Source organism: Salvelinus sp. IW2-2015, unplaced genomic scaffold (assembly GCF_002910315.2).
Source record: "Salvelinus sp. IW2-2015 unplaced genomic scaffold, ASM291031v2 Un_scaffold2259, whole genome shotgun sequence".
Taxonomy (NCBI): domain Eukaryota; kingdom Metazoa; phylum Chordata; class Actinopteri; order Salmoniformes; family Salmonidae; genus Salvelinus; species Salvelinus sp. IW2-2015.
The window spans coordinates 137,360-146,089 of record NW_019943588.1 but is presented as its reverse complement, the minus strand read 5'-3'; the positions used below and the strand labels follow the sequence as shown (position 1 = coordinate 146,089).

The following is an 8,730-nucleotide window of genomic DNA, read 5'->3' as shown; positions in this document are numbered from 1 at the left end:
CAGGCGAGACCAGTTTGATCAAGTCTTCAGGAAGACCAGTTGATCAAGTCTTCAGGAAGACCAGTTGATCAAGTCTTCAGGAGACCAGTTGATCAAGTCTTCAGGGAGACCAGTTGATCAAGTCTTCAGGGAGACCAGTTGATCAAGTCTTCAGGGAGACCAGTTGATCAAGTCTTCAGGGAGACCAGTTGATCAAGTCTTCGGGAGACCAGTTGATCAAGTCTTCAGGGAGACCAGTTGATCAAGTCTTCAGGGAGACCAGTTGATCAAGCTTCAGGAGACCAGTTGATCAAGTCTTCAGGGAGACCAGTTGATCAAGTCTTCAGAAGACCAGTTGATCAAGTCTTCAGAGACCAGTTGATCAAGTCTTCAAGGAGACCAGTTGATCAAGTCTTCACCTTCTTTAGGGAACCAGCCCTAATGTTGGAAACAAAACATGAAGCGGATTTACCTTCTTTAGGGAAACAGCCCTAATGTTGGAAACAAACATCATGTTGCTATCATCCAGAGTCACATGTATTTATTTCCCGAGCACACAATATGTTACATACAGCAGGTTTTTAAAAGGACCAAGTTTGGTCCCCCCCCCACATAGACACAGACTTAGTTTTTTTATCCGTCAGCAGATAAAACTGTATTCCTTTAGCTGGGGGATTTCTTACAGTCTGTTTGGACAACATATTGCAGCTCGGCCACTCTTCCCTCCGGCTGCTATATAAAATGTTTCAAAAGGTTCCTGAAAGGTCCTCTCTTCTTCGTAGAAGTGAGAGAGGGGATAAATGCAGGCGATCGTGTAAATCCCTAAATTTGGGCATCAATGATTCATCCGGGAAGATCATTTATTTAGAACGTATCAAATCTCTAAGTTTAAAAAGAAAAACCAGAGTGCTGAAATCCTGCCTGGGCACTAACAGCAGCATCACGAGGTTCTGGGTTACACATTGGGAAGCCGTGGAGGCTGATAAGCTCAAGACCCATTGGTCAACCCAGTGGAAGATCAGGCCCTGATTGGTCGACCCAGCGGAAGCTCAAGCCCTGATTGGCTAGCCCAGGCCAGCGGTTTGTTAGAGCCTTCTCTAATCTGACCTGATCAAGCCTTCACTGCTCACTCTGCAGCGCTCTGACCAAAGAGGATGAACCAAACAGAGAAGTTCAACCCCTTAACTAGTTGTTGTTGTACTGCTGGCGTTCTAAACTGACTGAAGGAATTATCCTGTTTATCTCCTTCCCTTATCTAGGCTTAGACCCACTCATGGATTCAGAATGTATCCGTCTATCCATCCTACCCCATCTATAAGTCTACTCAGCTCAGTAGGTATCATGTCCTATCCCATCTATATATAGGTCTACTCAGCTCGGGTATCATGCCTATCCCATCTATAAGTCTACTCAGCTTCAGGTATCATGTCCTATCCATCTATAAGTCTACTCAGCTCAGTAGGTATCATGTCCTATCCTTAATCTTAGTCTACTCAGCTCAGGGTATCATGTCCCTATCCCATCTATAAGTCTACTCAGTCTCTAGGGTATCATGTCCATCCCATCTATAGTCTACTCAGCTCAGTAGGTATCATGTCCTATCCCATCTATAAGTCTAGTCAGCTCAGGGTATCATGTCCTATCCCATCTATAGGTCTACTCAGCTCAGTAGGTATCATGTCCTATCCCATCTATAAGTCTACTCAGCTCAGTAGGTATCATGTCCTATCCCATCTATAAGTCTACTCAGCTCAGAGTATCATGTCCGTATCCATCTATAAGTCTACTCAGCTCAGTAGGTATCATGTCCTATCCATCTATCCATCTATAAGTCTTACTCAGCTCAGAGTATCATGTCCTATCCCATCTATAAGTCTACTCAGCTCAGTAGGTATCATGTCCTATCCCATCTATCCATCTATAAGTCTACTCAGCTCAGGTATCATGTCCTATCCCATCTATAAAGTCTACTCAGCTGAGGTATAATGTCCTATCCCATCTATAAGTCTACTCAGCTCAGTAGGTATCATGTCCTATCCCATCTATAAGTCTACTCAGCTCAGTAGGTTCATTGTCTCTCCCATCTATAAGTCTACTCAGCTCAGGGTATCATGTCCTAATCCCATCTATAAGTCTACTCAGCTCAGTAGGTATCATGTCCTATCCCATCTATAGGTCTACTCAGCTCAGGGGTATCATGTCCTATCCATCTATAAGTCTACTCAGCTCAGAGGTATCATTCCTATCCCATCTATAAGTCTACTCAGCTCAGAGTATTCATGTCCTATCCATCTATAAGTCTACTCAGCTCAGTAGGTTATCATGTCCTATCCCATCTATAAGTCTACTCAGCTCAGGGTATCATGTCTATCCACTTATAAGTCTACTCAGCTCAGTAGGTATCATGTCCTATCCATCTATAAGGTCCTACTCATACACTGTAAATGACTACCTGCCTGTACGGGTGATAATAAATACACTGTAAAATGACTACCTGGCTGACGGGTGATAATAAATACACTGTAATGACTACCTGGCCTGTAGGGTTGATAATAAAATACACTGTAAATGACTACCTGGCCTGTACGGGTGAGAATAAAATACGCTGTAAATTGACTACCTGGCCTGTACGGGTGATAATAAATACACTGTAAATGACTACCTGGCCTGTACGGGTGATAATAAATACACTGTAAATGACACCTGGCCTGTAACGGGTGATAATAATACTGTAATGCTACTGGCCTTAGGGTGATAATAAATACAATGTAAATGACTACCTGGCCTGTTACGGGTATACTTTGATTGGTCCCAAATACTACCCAATTTCCCTACATAGTGCACTACATTTGACCAGGGTCCATAGTAAACAGGGTGCCATTTGGGACAGCACCTTTAACATGGCAAAATACCACAGCCTGCCTTGTTGTCAAAATAGACTGCTTCACTTAAGTGAATGGGCGCAGCAATTAGGCCTACTTAAAAACAAGATTAAAATGAGACACGTGTGTGATTAAATGGTTGTCCGCAACGTTTACTGAATGAATGAATGAATGAATCCACACTTCGATTAGAGTAAAGAGCTCTGTATTAACTTCTGTCAATAACAAATGGATGTTATCCGTACGGAGCACTATGGACTTTTGAACAGACATAGACAAATTTGTGAATCAATCAATGATTTTTTGGGGTCATATGGTCAGGTCACAGGGATTCCACTACAATCCAAGACCAATCATTTCTAAATGGAATAACCCCATTCAAAAATCCCACCATCTTCCAATTATTGAAAATCTACTATCTATATCGTTCTATAATGTTTAACTTGTAATTACCTATCCTAGTGGTAGAGCGTTGGACTAGTAACTGAAGGTTGCTAGATCAAATCCCGAGCTGGCAAGGTACAAATCTGTCGTTCTGCCCCCTGAACAAGGCAGTTAACTGTTCCTAGCCGTCATTGTAAATAAGAATTTGTTCTTAACTGACTTGACTAGTTAAATAAAGGTTAATACATATATAGCCTTAATATATATATATCAACAGCAGCCAGGTTTCTCTGTCTCATTTACCAACCAGCAGCCAGGTTTCTCTGTCTCATTTACCAACCAGCAGCCAGGTTCCGGTCTCATTTACCAACCACAGCCAGGTTCTCTGTCTCATTTACCAACCAGCAGCCAGGTTCTCTGTCTCATTTATCAACCAGCAGCCAGGTTCTCGGTCTCATTTACCAACCAGCAGCCAGGTTCTCTGTCTCATTTACCAACCAGCAGCCAGGTTCTCTGTCTCATTTACCAACTCAGCAGCCAGGTTCTCTGTCTCATTTATCAACCAGCAGCCAGTTCTCTGTCTCATTTACCAACCAGCGAGCAGGTTTCTGTCTCATTTACTAACCAGGCAGCCAGGTTCTCTGTCTCATTACCAACCAGCAGCCAGGTTCTCTGTCTCATTTACTAACCAGCAGCACAGGTTCTCTGTCTCATTTATCAACCAGCAGCCAGGTTCTCTGTCTCATTATCAACCAGTAGCCAGGTTCTCTGTCTCATTTACCAACAGCAGCCAGGTTCTCGTCTCATTTACCAACCAGCAGCCAGGTTCTCTGTCTCATTTATCAACCAGCAGCCAGGTTCTCTGTTCTCATTTATCAACACAGCCATCTCTGTCGCATTATCCCCAACAGCCAGGTTCTCTGTCTCATTTATCACCAGCAGCCAGGTTTCTGTTCTCATTTATCAACCAGCACCAGGTTCTCTGTCTCATTTACAACAGCAGCCAGGCTTCTCTGTCTCATTTATCAACCAGCAGCAGGTTCTCGTCTTTCATTTATCAACCAGCAGCCAGGTTCTCTGTCCATTTTATCAACCAGCAGCCAGGTCTCTGTCTCATGTTACCAACCAGCAGCAGGATCTCTGTCTCATTTACCAACCAGCAGCCAGGTTTTGTCTCATTTACTAACCAGCAGCCAGGTTCTCTGTCTCATTTATCAACCAGCAGCCAGGTTCTTCGTCTCATTTACCAACCAGCAGCCAGGTTCTCTGTCTCATTTACTAACCAGCAGCCACGTTCTCTGTCTCATTTATCAACCAGCAGCCAGGTTCTCTGTCTCATTTATTCACCAGCAGCCAGGTTCTCTGTCTCATTTATCCACCAGCAGCCAGGTTCCGGTCTCATTTATCCACCAGCAGCCAGGTTCTCTGTCTCATTTATCACCAGTAGCCAGGTTCTCTGTCTCATTTATCAACCAGCAGCCAGGTTCTCTGTCTCATTTATCAACCAGCAGCCAGGTTCTCGTCTCATTTATCCACCAGCAGCCAGGTTCTCTGTCTCATTTATCAACCAGCAGCCAGGTTCTCTGTCTCATTTATCAACCAGCAGCCAGGTTCTCTGTCTCATTTATCAACAGCAGCCAGGTTCTCTGTCTCATTTATCCACCAGCAGCCAGGTTCTCTGTTCATTTATTCAACCAGCAGCCAGGTTCTCTGTCTCCATTTACAACCAGCCCAGGTTCTCTGTCTCATTTACCAACAGCAGCAGGTTCTCTGTCTCATTTACCAACCACCAGCCAGGTTCTCTGTCTCATTTATCAACCAGCAGCCAGGTTCTCTGTCTCATTTATCAACCAGCAGCCAGGTTCTCTGTCTCATTTACCAACCAGCAGCCAGGTTCTCTGTCTCATTTATCAACCAGCAGCCAGGTTCTCTGTCTCATTTATCAACCAGCAGCCAGGTTTCTCTGTCTCATTTACCAACCAGCAGCCAGGTTCTCTGTCCATTATCAACCAGCAGCCAGGGTTCTCTGTTTCTATTTACCAATCACAGCCAGGTTCTCTGTCTCATTTACCAGACCAGCAGCCAGGTTCTCTGTCTCATTTACCAACCAGCAGCCAGTTCTCTGTCTCATTTACCAACCAGCAGCCAGGTTCTCGGTCTCATTTACCAACCAGCAGCCAGGTTCTCTGTCTCATTTACTAACCAGCAGCCAGGTTCTCTGTCTCATTATCAACCAGCAGCCAGGTTCTCTGTCTCATTTATCAACCAGCAGCCAGGTTCTCTGTCTCATTTACCAACCAGCAGCCAGGTTCTCTTGTTCTATTTATCAACCAGCAGCCAGGTTTCTGTCTCATTTACCAACCAGCAGCCAGGTTCTCTGTCTCATTTATCAACCAGCAGCCAGGTTCTCTGTCTCATTACCAACCAGCAGCCAGGTTCTCGGTCTCGTTTACCAACCAGCAGCCAGGTTTCTGTCTTTCATTTACCAACCAGCAGCCAGGTTCTCTGTCTCATTATCCACCAGCAGCCAGTTCTCTGTTCTCATTTATCAACCAGCAGCCAGGTTCTCTGTCTCATTTATATCAACCAGCAGCCAGGTTCTCTGTTCATTTATCAACCACCAGCCAGGTTCTCTGTCTCATTTACCAACCAGCAGCCAGGTTCTCTGTCTCATTTACCAACCCAGCAGCCCAGGTTCTCTGTCTCATTTATCCACCAGCAGCCAGGTTCTCTGTCTCATTTATCAACCAGCAGCAGGTTCTCTGTCTCATTTATCCACCAGCAGCCAGGTTCTCTTGTCTCCATTTACCAACCGCAGCCAGGTTGTTATCACTGGCTTCCAGTTGAAGCCGCATCCGCTACAAGACCATGTGCTTGCCTACGGAGCTGTGAGGGGAACGGCACCTCCGTACCTTCAGGCTCTGATCAGCCCTAACCCAAACAAGCCACTGCGTTCATCCACCTCTGGCCTGCTCGCCTCCTACCTCTTGAGAAGTAAGTTCCCGCTCAGCCCAGTCAAATCTGTTCGCTGCTCTGGCACCCCAATGGTGGAACAACTCCCTCACGACGCCAGGTCACGGAGTCAATCACCACCTTCGGAGAACCTGAACCCCACCTCTTAAGGAATACCTAGATAGGATAAAGTAATCCTTCTAACCCCCCCCCCCCTTAAAAGAGTTAGATGCACTATTGTAAAGTGGTTGTTCCACTGGATGTCATAAGGTGAATGCACCAATTTGTAAGTCGCTCTGGATAAGAGCGTCTGCTAAATGACTTAAATGTAAATGTAAATGTAAATGTTATTCCCTGTCTGGGTAATGAGGTCAATCTCAGCCTTACGATGATAATAATAATAATCACACACAGAGGGAGGATGTCAGACATCAACCGCCACATCATCACCCATTTCAATAGAGTTGGTGTGTGTGTGTGTGTGTGTGTGTGTGTGTGTGTGTGTGTGTGGTGTGGGTGTGTTGTTGTGTGTGTGTGTGTGTGTGTTGTGTGTGTGTGTGTGTGTGTGTGTGGTGTGCTGGTGGTCAGCTGTTTGTTCACACTTAATGTGCAATAGATAAGGAGAAAAGCAGATTGCGTTCTTCATTTCACCCGCCCACATTATTTTACATTATGGAGGTTACCGTAGTTCCCAGAACAGTTCAACGTGTTAGTTGGTAAATAGCACGACGGAGACGACGGGAGACGGCGGGAGACGGCGAGTTCATAGCCTTCTATATCTACTAGTGAGTCTCCGTTGTGCGGCTCACATGGGAGATGAAGTTACACATCAATGACTCTACTTCCTACACAAGGGTCAGGAGCGTCTGTGTCTGTTACTGTCGTCCCCTCATCTCCTCAAACACCAGCCAATGTGTCTGTTTACTGTCGTCCCCCTCATCCACCTCAAACACCAGCCAATGTGTCTGTTACTGTCGTCCCCTCATCACCTCAAACACCAGCCAATGTGTCTGTTACTGTCGTCCCCTCATCACCTCAACACCAGCCAATGTGTCTGTTACTGTCGTCCCCATCACCTCAAACACCAGCCAATGTGTCTGTTACTGTCGTCCCCTCATCACCTCAAACACCAGCCAATGTGTCTGTTACTGTCGTCCCTCATCACACTCAAACACCAGCCAATGTGTCTGTTACTGTCGTCCCTCATCTCCTCAAACACCAGCCAATGTGTTTTAGTATGCCTTCACAAGTCCTCTCTCTTTAGACGTCAGGACTATGAAGTTGTTTTCAGTTTAGGTGATCCAGATGTAGCCAGTGTGTGAGAGAATGTAGGTTGAATCAGTGGTAGCGCCAGTGTGTGAGAGAGATGTGAGGTTGAACTCCAGTGCGTACGCCAGTGTTCGTGAGAGAATGTAGGTTGAAGTGGCCCGGGAGAAGTAGGTGAATCCTGGACGCAGTGTGTGAGAGAATGTAGGGTGAATCCTGCTACGCCAGTGTGTGAAGAGAATGTGAGTTGAACTCCCAGTGGTTGACCGCATGTGTGAGAGAATGTATCGGTGAATCCAGCTGGTACGCCAGGTGTGTGAGAGATGTAGGTTGAATCCATTAGGTATCAGTGTGTGAGAGAATGTAGGTGTAATCAGTGGTTACGCCCAGTGTGTGAGACAATGTAGGTTTGAATCCAGTGGTACGCCAGTGTGTGAGAGAATGTAGTTGAATCAGTGGTACGCGCAGTGTGTGAGAAATGTAGGTTGAATCCAGTGGTAGCCCAGTGTTGAGAAGCATGTAGGTTGAATCATGTAACGCCAGTGTGTGAGAGAATGTAGTGGAATCCGTGGTACGCCAGTGTGTGAGAGAATGTAGGTGAATCCAGTGGTACGCCAGTGTGTAGAGAATGTAGGTTTGGATCCAGTGGTACGGCCAGTGTGTGAGGAGAATTGTAGGTTGAATCCAGTGGTACGCAGTTTAGAGCTTATGATAGTGTAGAGGGGGTGAGAGATGTAGGTTGATCCAGTGTAACATTAAGGGTGGTAACCACAGAGATGCGCATCAATGACCGATAAAGAAAGGATAATTTCAGTAGACGTGCATTCTTGAAAACAATGGCAATGGTTATGACAACTGGTGCTATATAGACCCCATAAGGGTTATCATTCATCTGAACAGCATAGAAGATGATCTAAGTTGATCTGAATCAAAGTAGCACAGTAGTCTACGCCAGGGGTAGTCAATCTCACCCGAAGAGAAGCCGACTACTGCTGCTTTTCTGTTCGATGCTGATAAGTAAATTGCAAAACCCACCTGTTATCCAGGTCTAATCAGTTCCCTGATTAGGGGTATCACCCACTGGTGGTCCCAGGGTCTAAATCAGTCCCTGATGAGAGGGAATCACCCACCTGGTATCCCAGGTCTAAATCAGTCCCCTGATTAGAGGGAATCAGCACCACTGGTCGCCAGGTTAAATCAGTCCCTGATTAGAGGGGAATCACCCACCTGGTGTCCAGTCTAAATCAGTCCCTGATTAGAAGGAATC

General features: G+C 45.7%; 2 long non-coding RNA genes across 3 annotated transcripts in view; one reads left to right on the top strand and one right to left on the bottom strand.

The window, feature by feature from the left end:
* The window catches only part of LOC112073427 (uncharacterized), a 157,038-nt gene that overhangs the window by 46,564 nt on the left and 101,744 nt on the right, over positions 1–8,730 (bottom strand). The window lies entirely within an intron of this gene.
* On the top strand, positions 1,466–2,043 carry LOC139025099 (uncharacterized). Of its 2 annotated transcripts, XR_011476547.1 has the most exons (4): positions 1,466–1,482; positions 1,568–1,676; positions 1,812–1,870; positions 1,960–2,043. It is a non-coding gene; the product is annotated as an uncharacterized lncRNA (long non-coding RNA). The 2 variants fall into 2 exon arrangements; XR_011476546.1 differs by lacking the exon at positions 1,960–2,043 and having other exon boundaries at positions 1,812–1,936.